Below are 13,211 nucleotides of genomic sequence, written 5' to 3'. Positions count from 1 at the left end.
CTTATTGCCTGTCTCCTGATAGTGACATTTTCAGAGCTGTGCTTGCTGACTGGGGACAAAAAAAATATTAGAGTTCAAAATGAACTGCTGTCGGCATGGGCTGGAGAGAGACTCCACGAACCAATAGGTCTGAAGAGCAGAGGACAACTTGACACCTACGTGGCATGCCCAGGTGGGCACAGCCAGGCATAAAATGCCTCATGCAGAACCTCAAACATTGAATACGCAGCAATTCAACGTGGAAGAGAAATCTTTCCTCAGTTTCATGAATGGACTGAAGATGCACTTTCGTAAAGCATAATAAATAAGCTTAAGTAGTAGACTTTGAGCCTTTAAGTCAAGATGCACACACCTTATCTATCCAATTACACAACCGTGGTGCTGCCAACACTCTACAGCACTGGCTGTACAGAACAGGCAAGTTTGTTCTCCAACAAAGTGTTCCAAAGCCTTTGACAAGTCATTATTTCTCTGAAATCCTGAACGTACTCCAGACTGGATCATTATGAAGCCTATCAGCATGTCACATTGTATTCTGAAGGTTGAGAAGAATGGAGATCAGGAGTTTAAGGAGTTACCTTCCATTCCCCTTCCTAGATAAAGTTGGAACGCTGAGTGGCCCAACCCATGTAATTGTATCTAACCCATGACACACACTCCCTTCACACATTTCTCAGGGAAACAAAAACAAACAGAAAACCAAGCCTTCCAAATCTGTACGGGAAACTCAGATTTTTGCTAATCAGGCAGCAGCAGATAATTGCTATGACTTCGACTCAGCCATTCATAAGAACTGAGTGAACCAATTTTAGAAGCAGAAGAACCAGCCATCTTCAGTCAAGATCAGAACTGCGATGGTGAACCTTGTACATAACATAACTCTGAGCGTGGAAAACTGAATATAATCAGTTATGTTGGTTAAATTACACGTGGGTGGAATTTAAGTGAGCTGCGAGCAACTTCAGCGCAGAAATCAGATTAAGCATGGGAGAAACTCCAATGTGTGATTATCATGTGTTAATTAGTCAAGATTTTGACAGAGCCCAAAGCTCGGTCAGCCCAGCCCTCGACAATGAGGAGACAGCTTAAACACGTGAGCATGAAACTATTGAATCTGTTAAGACTGGCGTCATAACATTTCCTTCAGGGCAGTCCATGAGCTTCTGATGAAACCTCAGGGATGCTGATTCATGAGAAACCCTGGGGACCAGAGCAAGGTCCAGAACCCAGAGAAGACAACCTTAAGTCAGTTGCAGTGCAAATCTGTTTGATAACCTTTTAGAATTGGGTCACCACCAACCGTTCACATATGTGCAGTTCTTAGAAAAACCTGTCTGGTCCTGGCATCCATTTGATCTGCTCTTCGTGCTGTTACCACAGCAACTGATGCTTGAATGAAAATCTCTTTGCAAGCTGGATGTACAGACTGCCCCATCACATCACATGGTGGCAAAAGTAGAAGCTTGAGGCAGGTCTGGCAGGCATTTATCTGCAGCTTACTACAAGAGCCTGCAGCCTTATTTTCCATTTGTTCTTTTTTCTTTTGACAGAATAAGCACCAGAACACCATTTTTTCCTCTACAAGAAAACACTCTGTAGGTCAATCACGGAAATGAAGCCTGTGTGGCCCACTGTGTGTTCTAAATTGCTCAAAAATTCAGTATTTGCATTACGCTTGCAAGTCACTTTTTTTCCCCCTGTAAACACAATTGCTGAGAGATATAATAGTAGTCACGTACCTTTGCAGAAATATAAGATGCTTTACAAAAGCATAAAGATCTAATTAGCTGTCCCCCAAAGGATTCAGATTTCTCCTGTTGAATTTGACCCAAATTTATTTAATACTTTTGGGAATACAGATCTAATATTACAGTTCCTTGCTATTTCACACTGGGCAACACAGATTTGAAGATTCATTTTGTTTTGATGAAGGGAAATTCTGTGTACACAGAATTTTACAAGCATATTACATCAACTGATACAACCTGTGCCTATTATCCCAATTGACCAATGTACAGCTCTGGACAGCTCTGCAGCAGGAGAGAGGGAGAGAAAACGTGCAACATAGAAAGAAAACTAAGAGAAAAACTGAGGCATACTATTATGAGAGGTGAGAAGCACATAACTAAGCCTGAAAACTAAGTCTGAACCTACAGAATGGTTGAAGATGGCAGGGACCTCTGAGTCAACTGCACCAAGCCATGCTCCAGCAGGGACATCCAGAGCAGTGCCCAGGACCACATCCATGTGGTTTCCAAAGACATCCAAAGAGGAGATCCCACCACCTCTCTGGGCAGCCTGTGCCAGAGTGAGTAAACCTCACTGTAAAAATAAATAATAAAATATATATATAATTCCTGATATTCAGGAAGAACTTCCTGTGTATCAGCTTATGCCCATTGCCTTGTCCTGTCAAAAAATTGGGTAATTCATTGAGCAATTAAGCAATTTCTTTCCCATGGTTTTAATTCTGCTGGGTGACAATTTTCATTTCTCTGATTGCTTCATCATGACAATTGCTGCTTTTAGCTTCTATTGTAATAAAGCCATGTTTGGTGGAAAGAAACAATCTTACACTTCATTTGAAATATATAGGAAAAGCTGAAAATATTAATTAGCAAATCCTAATGTGAATCTGCTCCATCAAATGGAAGTATTGTAACTAGGAAAAACAACTCAGGAGGAGGATATGATGCACATACTATGCAAAAAAGACCAAATTTTGAGATAAAATTACAGATCTTTCAAGAGGATGGATGAAACAACCCTATAGAAACAACAAAGCTTTCTGTTGATTTCAGTCAGGTAAAAAAGCTACTGAAGTAACTAAGGATAGAAAATAAGTAATTAAGAAAGAAAATTCCAGACCTTAATTTGACCCTTCTAACAATTCATTTAATAACACCTACATAATAATATTGAATATCTGATTTGGAAAAGCAGCACGCCCGTCATACCATGACTCTCAGCAGTAAATCATTGCCCACCACTTTCAGTCTGTGGGGGCAGAGGACAATCATTCCCTTGTCTGTTAACACAAGTACCATGTTTTTGTTCTCACCTTTCTCCAGTGACTTCACTTAGTTTTCTTTAGCTCAGATAACAACAATATTTACAGCTTCTGTCTCCAGGTGAAGCAATTGTTTGCAGGGCTGCAAGGCCATTTTACCACTGGTTCTGGCAGGAAGCAAGACATTTCTGCACTGATCAGGGCTTTGTTTTAAGGTGCCTCAGACTCTGACTGCCTAGAAAGATTGCCAGTGGCTGTGATTATGAGACTTGATGTGTTAAACTCATGGTAGCATTTAGACTAATAGAGCTTTTTGCAGGAAGGCTCCTAAGAAGTTTTAAGCTTGCCCCACATTAGAGAGACCCGATCTACAACATTACAATAAACTCTAGCAGAGACAGTCTTAGCTTCTCGCTGCACACTTCTCCCTAAGATCTTAGTGCTTTCTGTGCCTTCTAAGTCAATTGTTAAGATAAATGATATGAAAAAGAAGCTCAGACCTTCCTTAAAGTGCACTCGTATTAACATGAGCTCTGAGAAAATCCTGGTGGATGCCACCATCTTACTCCAGATACTGATCAGGTGGAGCAAGAATAAAGCATGTCAACTTCAGGTTTGTACTAATATACACCATAATTCTTGGCACAGTGTCAGCTGACAAAGCTCGACACCGGTGTTTTAAATCAATTACCTGAAGTGATAATTGTTTGTTATCAGTAAGGGGAATTTCGTAAATGAGACACTTGATAAATCAGCGCACAGACAAATGCAGACATCATGAAGTAATTTGCATGAATTTACTAAAAAGAGGCTACTGGAACTACAATATTTTGATACACTAAACCAACATTTACCAATTCTTGCAGCCCATTATACTGAATACATCTCTGTCCATTTTGATCATTAGACCTTTGCTTCTGGTGAGATGATCAGACATTATGAAGAAACTAGGCTCTAAAACCTTGATTGTTACCTTTTTTTTCCAGTTTTAACATAGTCAGTGAAGCCACCAGAGGAATTATGCTGTTATATCAGCTGAATAGCGTGCCTCTGTTCTTACATACATGAAATATTGTATTCAGTACTGGACTTTACTCCTCTGCTCACTTGTAAATGAGAGCTACTGAAGAAGCGCTGAACCCAGTTCTGCTTTCTCACCAGCTGCATCTTCTTTCTGTGTGTTCATTGCTGGTTTCCATCTATGTAAGTCAGGTTGGGAACACCACCAATAATGCTCACATGAGCTGGTGAAACATGTGAAGAGTGGTGGCAACGACAGATACACAACATTGCTTTGCATCTTTAGTCAACTAAATTGACTAAAGTCAACTAAATTGACTACAGCTGGACTCGTTGATCCTTATGGATCCCTTCCAACTCAGGATGTTCTATGATTCTTTGAAACTTAGTCCACACCGAACTACAGGTTGGACACAGTGGAAAATGTTGGCAGGGCAACTGGCAAAACAAAACTAATTCAAACTCATCTTTCCTGTGAACTACAGACCAGTGCAATAAAAAACCCAACTATGAATACTTGAACTTTTATGCAGGCACTTCCCGTTACCTCACAGTGACTTGCAGAAAATCTGGCTTATCATTTATCCCATGTTGCAATCATAACTCACTGCACTGGAAAACAAGAAGCAGAGCAATGTCTGTGTTTGCTAAGCTTGTGTACCAAGGCAGATACTACAGGAAACCAAACATGTTTTTAACAGTTACAAAAGAGGACAATTATTTCTACTGGAGGGGGTAGAAGCTTTTGGAATGTGCTTTTGGATATAGGAGTGCCTTTTAAAAACTATGGAATTTACCTTGAAATGAAAACCATAAATTAAGTGTAATTACTATTTCTGGCAGCCTGCACAGGAAAAATAAAGCATTTATCCTGTCACCTTGGCTCATATCTCCGCGTGATCTCAAGAGTTCTGATTCGTGCTTCTGGCATTTCTGCACTGCTGTTGTTGATGCACACCTCCACCAAATTGTCTAAAACGCACATAATTTTCCTTCAAAACTTTCTGTCTCAATAGTTTTCCTGTCTTTTGGCTGTTTCAGTTTTTGCCAACTACCCTGCCAAACCCACAGTGGCCACCCTGCAAAGAATACAGCGATCCTACTCTCCTACTCGCTCCCTGCCCAAACACCAGCTCTACAGCAATCATACCCACTATTTTCTCCCCTTTTCTCATTTTCAAAAGCAGATCCAGACCTTTGTGTCTCTGCCCTTCCCATATACTAGCTATTATTCATTACATTTATCCATATGCCATTTCGGGTTGGATACTAGGAAAAAGTTCTTCTCAGAATGCGTGGTGATGCACTGACATTGGCTGCACAGGGAGTGGTGGAGTCACCATCTCTGGAGGCACTGAAGAACCATGGAGATGTGGCACTGTGGGACGTTATCAGTAGGCATGGTTGGGGCGGGCTGGGGTTGGACTACATGATCTTAGTGGTCTTTCCCAACCTTGATGATTCTAAGATTTGTTTACATCATGATGCATCCCCGTGCCCTTTGCCTTCAATTCCATCAGCTCTACAAGCCTGAACCTTTCTGGAAAAGCCACAAATTACTCCCCCACAACATCGGTCTGGATGGTTATATATCCAACCTACATTTATCTAGTAATACAGGACATTCCAGAGGGAAGGGGCTTTTCCTTTGAGCCTTGTTCAAAATTTTATCATATAAAATGCTGCCGCTATCAGCCACTGCGAAATGACACTGGCAATGCAAATTTGCTGTAATTAGGAGGAACGTAGGGCAGCAGGAAATGGGGTTTAAACTCTCATTGACAAAGAAAAATCAATGAAATGTTTAGTTGAGTCTGTTTACAGAACCCAATTGAGCTTCTAGAATCCCCAGATCCAGAATGGATCATCTGTAGAAGAGACTTGTCACGTATAGGATGGTTTTCCTTGGCAAATGACCTGAGAGAAGTAAACGCGCTTGTATTGAGGCATAACATTTTTCTCATGTTTTTGCTTTTGTTTTTTTCAAGTATATATATTTTTGAGTACTCCACATGAAAGAGTGTGACATATGTTACCATTTTCTGCTTAGAAAAGTAAATACAAAAAAAAACACTCCAGAAGACATCAAAAGCTGACAACAAAACCAACCCAGTTTCCTGTAGTGTTTCTACAATGAAATCATTGCATAAGGCAGCAAGCAATCAAAGTTAATGTGCATTTAATCTAGTAAACACCTTTTCATGAGCAGGTTTTCACTAAATGGCCAACAGACTTACCCATGGCCACCAACCAGCTCAACCCAGCAGATGCTCAGTGGGAAACAGCAGCGAGAAAGAGGAAGGGCACTGCATCTGTTCAAAGCAAAAAGAGTTCCTGTGGTGTCCCCGGTCAATGGAAGAGCTTTCTGGGTTTTAATATCTGAAAATAAACAAAGAAATAAATAAAACACTAAGGCTGTCCCCAGAAGAGCCTGAGACATTTCTTTTTAGAGCAATAGCTGTTGTTTCTTTGAAGGCAGGCAAGTCACTTTGCACACAGAAATAGGTTAAGGCTACTCAGAGTAGCCTTAACATTCTTGGGTTTGACTTTATTGCAGATGAATCAGGCAGAAGAAAACCACCTTATGCTGATTTTATTTTCATGGTCTCTGACAGAACTTCACATGCATTAATTGGCATTTACCCCTCGGGGTTTGTACAGCAATAATTCTAGGAGAGGAGGATGCATGAGATGCTCTGGAAACACTCATCCAGGCACGTGCTCCCCAGCAAGCATAAGCAAACACACCTTAAATCCATATTTGAGACCTTAGGTATAAAAACCTGTTTTTCAGATCACCAGCAGATTCTGTTGATAACAAAATAATTTACTCTGCGTGCTGCTTTATGTTTAGACAACACAATACAGCACGTTATGGAAGTGTTAGTAACCATCTCTCCTTTGTGTAAGCCTTCTTATATTTGCGAGGCTGTTTCTCAGTACTTCCTATGAGCAGAAGAACCCAGCAGGAAGCGTGAGGCTCTTACCTGACCTGCTGTTAATGTTTTGAGAGAGCAGACCAGAACCTACGTCTTAAGGCAAGGATAATCTTACCAGAATTTAGACAAATTTAAACATCTTAATCATTAAGTTCGTCCTTCCTATAAAGTTACATAGGGAGCTTTGCGCAGGACTTGCGTCAGTTTGTCTCCAACAGATATGATGGAAGAGTTCACACAGCTTGAGATGACATCATAAATTGTTAATATGGACGTAATTCCAACAAAGAATTAGGTAGAAGTACCACCTGAACAGTTGAACTTTCAGCCCAGGTGTTAATTACCTCTTCAATACAAGCTGAAGACATCTCCCTTTACATAAAGACTGTTTATATACTTAAAAAATAATCTCCTATAATATTTTTATCTATCACTCTGTTTTTTTAAAGGATGTCTTTCTAATTGATTGCCTTCAGTTCGTACATTACGAGCAAGCACATATGGAGTGTTGCCATTATCTCCACAAGGACTGAAAATCATCAACACCACAAAATAATTTGTAAAAACAAATATTGAAGATAGTACTAAATATTATCCAAACACACAATACTTACTATTGCTATGTGCTAGTGGGGAATGTTGGTGGTAGCTGGACAATTGGACTTGATATTCTTAAAAATCTTTTCCAACCTTTATGATTCCATGAGAAATCAGGCACTATTCATCATCAGAGCCTAATTCAGTAAAAAACATAAAATATCTGAGCAATACTTACAATTGGAAAATGCGGCCTAAAGAGACCCTTTGTGGTTTGTTTCATATCAGTTGCATCTAAAATGGATGGGGGAAAAAAAAAACTGCATTAACATACAAGGAATTACCACTGCCAATATTGGTGAAGAAATAATGAAAAGATGATTGGCATAAATCGTTCAGAAAGCTTATTGCACAGTTCTCAATATTAGATTGAAGTACATCTCAGCTCTGGAATGTCATAAGGTCAGGCTTGCAACGTGGAATGAAATACTGTGCTCCAGAGTATTGTAAATAAAAGTGGAATTCTCATCCCATGGGAAATTCCAACATGTTGACATTTTTCAGTGCAAACAACAAGAAAAGTACACTGAATCACTGAAACTCTTATATGCAATAGTATAGGAATATCAAAATAATGTAAATATCATAAAAGTTAAAATGAAAGGAATAAAATGCCAATATAGAATATTTCAACGTAGTCAGAGATAAGGTAGAATTATTCGTTTTGATATTTTCCCATCAAATTTAATCTAAATCAATGTATTCACTTAAGCTGATTCATTACTGATGAAATTGCATTGTCTGAATATAAGATTGTATTTTTTTTTCCAGTTGGCTCATTATTAAAGATTGATCAGATTGTAAAAGCAGTGCAAAAAAATCCCTAAGAACTCAACTTTTGCAAATTGGTTCTGCTGAAAGTCGTTCTGATTCAAGTTTCAAAACCCACAGGAACAAAAAGCAAATAGTCACCGTAATTGTCAGTTACATCCAAAGAACGTACAGGTGGCTGGGGGTGACTTCATAACAGGCCAACCAACCCAACAGAGACCGTGAGTGCCTCCACTGGTGCACAGCTCTGTCTCCTGCAGGGCCCATGGGGTCACACTTTCAGAGCTTTGGTCACCTCTTCCCTGTTGAAATCCCACACTGAGAATTTACGGTCTCTTTTGTACCTTTTTATCAGTGCCAATTTATCATCCTGTCAAGGAGAAGAAATGTTTGCATGTCTAACTTTCTTCCCTTTGATTTTCTGCTTCCCACTCTCAGCTCCTGCACCAAATTTCTATGGCCTCACATATCCCCTTCTTTTCCCTTTCCATTCCTATTACAATCCCTTTGTTCTCTCCTTTTAATCTTAACTTCCCATCCTCTTTAGGTCTTCTTACAAAACACGCTGCAGTTTGTGCTGTCACAGACCATAAACATTTTCTCCTCTCCACGGGAATAATTTCCTAACTCATTGACCTGTCTCTTATCCTACATTAAGTTTAAGCACTTCATAGCTCTTTGGGGAAAACGAAAGAAAACAAAACATTTTATATAAATGGTGTGACTTCAGTAGAATTCCGGAAATAAAGAATAATGAGCAGAAAACTTTTTCTGCAGGGAAGGCAATTTAATTCTATGCCAAGCTAATTAAGGGAACTCAAGAAGGGATGCCTTCTGTTCAGATGGAGGTATTTTTCTTCTACAACCCATACTACTTCTGTACATACACTGTACACCCGCTTACCAGGTGCAAAGGGAGATCAAACCTCAGTGTTTCAATGTCTTTAGCTGATTTATTATAATGAAACTACCTCTTATCCTGCAAAAAAATGATGGTGAGATCGGTTTGATGCATCATATTATCCTGGAATTGTTAATAAAGATAATAAGGAGGACTAATGAAAGAAATTAGTGTAACGTATTTCCTTGTTAACAGACCTTAGTCGCTACTGAGCATGAATAAAGTCTAGCTTGGAAACCTGGTTGGCTCTGTTCACATGCACTGAACCTTCCTGCTTCTTAGGCACTGCTAAGCTTCCTGCAGATGCTTAAGTGATTTACAGCAAGTACTGCAAAGAGCAGAAACACAAGAAACAGCCCGCATCTCTGATTTTACAAGCAATGAGATGCACTTTAGAATCTGGCCGTTGGATGCCATGGCTCTAAGAATGGTTTTAGTACCTGTAACCTATTTCAAGCTCATTCAGTCTTTCTTCCTGTACAGCCAGTATTTCTATTCAACCTGCGTGTTTCAAAAGTTCTCTCTCAAGGAAGTTTTCTCTTAAGTCTATCTAATTACTCTCAGGTGGCCCTGCCTTGTTCCACCCTAAATAATTCCTGTTGGTATTTATATACTATAATTGTGGACATTTATCACTGGCAGTTCTCTAGGCTGTCTTCTGACTTGGGCAGCAGAATGTACCCCATGTTTGGCATTTGCTTTGATTTGTACATTTGCAAAGCACTAAACAACGATTCATTACCTGCACTTGGCAGCTGCTCAGAAATCTCTTTCAAGCCCTGCCGAGGATGGGAATGCCATTCAAGCAGCAATCCCAGGGGCTGGGATTCACATTAACTCCAGCTGCAGTTGAAGAGCTTCTGAGTATTTTCGGACAGCTGAGAGTCCTAGGAAGACAGCGGTTTAATTCCTCTCCCTTCACAGTGGGAACCTTATGGTGTCTTAGAGAACAGAGGTCATTGAATCACAGAATCATTTGAGTTGGAGGGGCCCCCTTAAAGGCCATCTGGTCCAACTCCCCTGCAATGAACAGGGACACTCCATCAGGTGCTCAGAGCCCATCCAGCCTGTCTCCAGGATCAGGCCACCATCTCTCTGGACAGCCTGTGCCAGTGCCTCACTGCCCTTATTGTAAAAAAAAACAAACAAAAGTCTCAGCTTGTGCTCTGTTACAGGACTACAGGGATCCAACCAGAGTAAGCTCCAATCTACCTAGAAAAGATTAAGGAGGAAAATGCGCTGCTTAACATTACCTCAGGCAAATGCTGTGGTTGCTTTTGGGCTTTACCTTCTTCCAAACAGTCATATACCTAGAAGCCTTTGCAGTGTGGCTGAAAAATGGGAAATGTACAGAAAAACCTTCGGAACAATCCTTCAGGTAATCAGTTGTGAGGAATGAGTTTGTCTTTCAGCTTAAGATCTTCTGTTTTGCAGAATTCATGTATTTTTTTTATTGCTGTGGTTGAGCAAAATAGCCAAATGTTTTCAGGGAAAAGTCCTTCTTTCCCTCTCCAGATTCGGTGCATTTCAAGGAGACACAAGATGAATCACAGATGCAGGGAATTCCTTTTAGGTGTTATTTTCCCATGAAAATCATTACCCAATCTACCCTTGCTGGCTGGAACCTCAGAGATTAAAGAGGGGGCAGGCAATGGGAAACCCCCAGCAGAGACCTCAGGGCAGAGCAGTTGGTGTAGTAGTGGGGGAAAATGGATTCAGCAGACAAACTGCACACACAGTGCTTAGAAATTAAACCAGTAAACAAATGCAAAGTAACGTGCAAGAAACCATACAAGGAAAACAGGGCTGGTAAATGCCTGAAACACAGTTTGGCTTGATGTGTTTTCCTGGTTTCTCACTGCTGCCTTCTCACATCTGCATTGTTACATATTATTATTGTTAATAACAACATACAACTTTGCCATGGTTAGCACAACAGAAAGAAAAGTCTTCTTACAAGAACAAATGTATTTGATAAATAAGCAATGAGTATGTTTAGCCTTAATGACAGATGACTTTTAGCCATCAAAGCACAGGCATTTTTCTCCTAACACAAGTAGCAACATTCATTTAAAGGAGTGCACCTTGCTAACAAAGAGGATCTGTGAAACAAGGACAATGTTCACCCATTTATACTATTTTATACTTAGTTGTCCTTGACATATGATGAGAGCTAAAAACAGCAAAAGGCCAAGACACCCAAGTATTCAGAAACATTGTTTAGTGGGTTTGGCCATGATGGGTTGATGGTTGGACTGAATGATCTTAGAGATCCTTTCCAACCTTAATGATTCTATGATTCTATTTGATTGGAGGGGGAAATCAGATTCAAGCACTTGGTCTGAGTAAGAAAGAGCAGAAACCTGAACCTGCATTTCACATTGCCTCAGTGAAATCTTTTGTTTCTGAGCACAAAATAAATTAAAAGAAAATCCACCCTGGACTTCAGAACTTTTTCTGACACAGATTTGAGCACAGCTGGTGTGCTTCCAGGGAACACTGAAATTGTGACAAGTCTGAGTCTCTCACTGACTACTAATTCAGTTGAAAAAGTTCATCTCACTCTAGTTAAAATCTTCTTAGTTCCACCTCAGTGTGTTAATTTTATGCTCTGTCACAAACTTCAGAACAACTTTTGGGCAGTCGCTTCATTTCCTGCGTATCTATTTTCTCAGTATGGTGCAGTAATTTTCCCTCTCCATAAACTGCTCAGGGAAATGGCAGGACTGTAATTGTGACAATAGATCATACGTTCCTTCTCAGGCTGCTACTACAATGAAAAATTTGGGAGTCCTCAGCACAGGAAAGGAACCATTTGCTGTTGGAGAAATCAGTGCTGTTCAAGCTGAACTCTTGGTCTGAGCACTATAAAAGTAGTTTTGGATATGCCGTGATCCCACAAGATTGCACAACACGACTCCCAGTAGCTTTAGGATCCCAGCAGTCACACCCATTCCTCTAGAGCTAAGGGTAAGTCAGCAGAGTAATAAACTTCCCAGCCCCTGTCGTGAGGATGTACCAACTTACATGAACTTCAGCATAGCACACAGCCAAGCACGTGAGAACAACACGCACAGCACAAATATCTGTTCACCTACTGAATCATAACCTGCTGGTCTTCCATAGCTCCATGGTGCTGCAAACTATTGCATTATTCATTCAGAGCTACGGTGCAACTTGCTTTATTGATTCTGGATTTAATACTGGCTCCAGCGGAGGGAAGGGTCAGATAACAATTACTTAGGGCTCCACAGAGACCCCACAAAGCTAAGTTAAATAACACAGTGAGTCATTCAATGCACTTGCCCCTTAATCTCTGCCTGCGGCCACGGCTCCTCTCACACGAACTCTGTCAACAAAGAGGGATTATTGCACCTCTGGGCGCACGGGTGCTGCCTATCTGAGAGCATGTGCATAAGGAGGAAGAATGACTGTTGTTTTTGTTTTCCTATTGCTACACTGGTAGCTTCTTCACCATTTTCTGTGAGAAAGTACTTAAACCAGCGGTGTGTCTGAAGATGAAATTCATAGGCAGAGGCTGAGCAGCACATTTTAAAATAAACCATTACTAAAAGGAGACAATAAAAAAATGAAATAGATCTGCCCCGCGCTTGCAATCTACTTCCACAATGTTTTTAGTGAAAACAGATGATTTAATAACCATTTCATATAGGCAGCAATACAGCTCCTACAGAATCCAGCTCCTACAGAATCCAGCTTGTATTTGGTAATTGCTCACATCCCATCACCACAGTCCTTAAGCAGCTTTCAGATGCAGTACCAAACTCCACTGCCCTCAGAAACACCTTTACATACCCTTGGAGACTGCTGGTGTTGCAGAGTTATTGCTGAGGGCAAAGGGTGAATTGGAGAGAGAATCGCCTTGATCAAAGTGTTGCATGGGATTTGTTCATCATGATTTCAGTAGTGCACGATGCAAGGGGTACCGGTCAGCCTTAGCAATGCATGACAA

At 40.5% G+C, this 13,211-nt stretch overlaps 1 protein-coding gene across 1 annotated transcript in view; it reads right to left on the bottom strand.

The window, feature by feature from the left end:
• The window catches only part of CHST13 (carbohydrate sulfotransferase 13), a 69,492-nt gene that overhangs the window by 52,795 nt on the left and 3,486 nt on the right, over positions 1–13,211 (bottom strand). The window contains exons 4-5 of the mRNA XM_015875091.2: positions 7,584–7,703; positions 6,268–6,409 (exon numbers count right to left, since the gene is read on the bottom strand). The gene's annotated coding sequence lies outside the window, so the exon portion shown is untranslated. The remainder of the gene's footprint in view (positions 1–6,267; positions 6,410–7,583; positions 7,704–13,211) is intronic.

The sequence above is a fragment of the Coturnix japonica genome, chromosome 12 (genome assembly GCF_001577835.2).
Source record: "Coturnix japonica isolate 7356 chromosome 12, Coturnix japonica 2.1, whole genome shotgun sequence".
Lineage (NCBI taxonomy): Eukaryota > Metazoa > Chordata > Aves > Galliformes > Phasianidae > Coturnix > Coturnix japonica.
The sequence above is the reverse complement of the archived record's forward strand: the minus strand, read 5'-3'. Positions and strand labels throughout refer to the sequence as shown.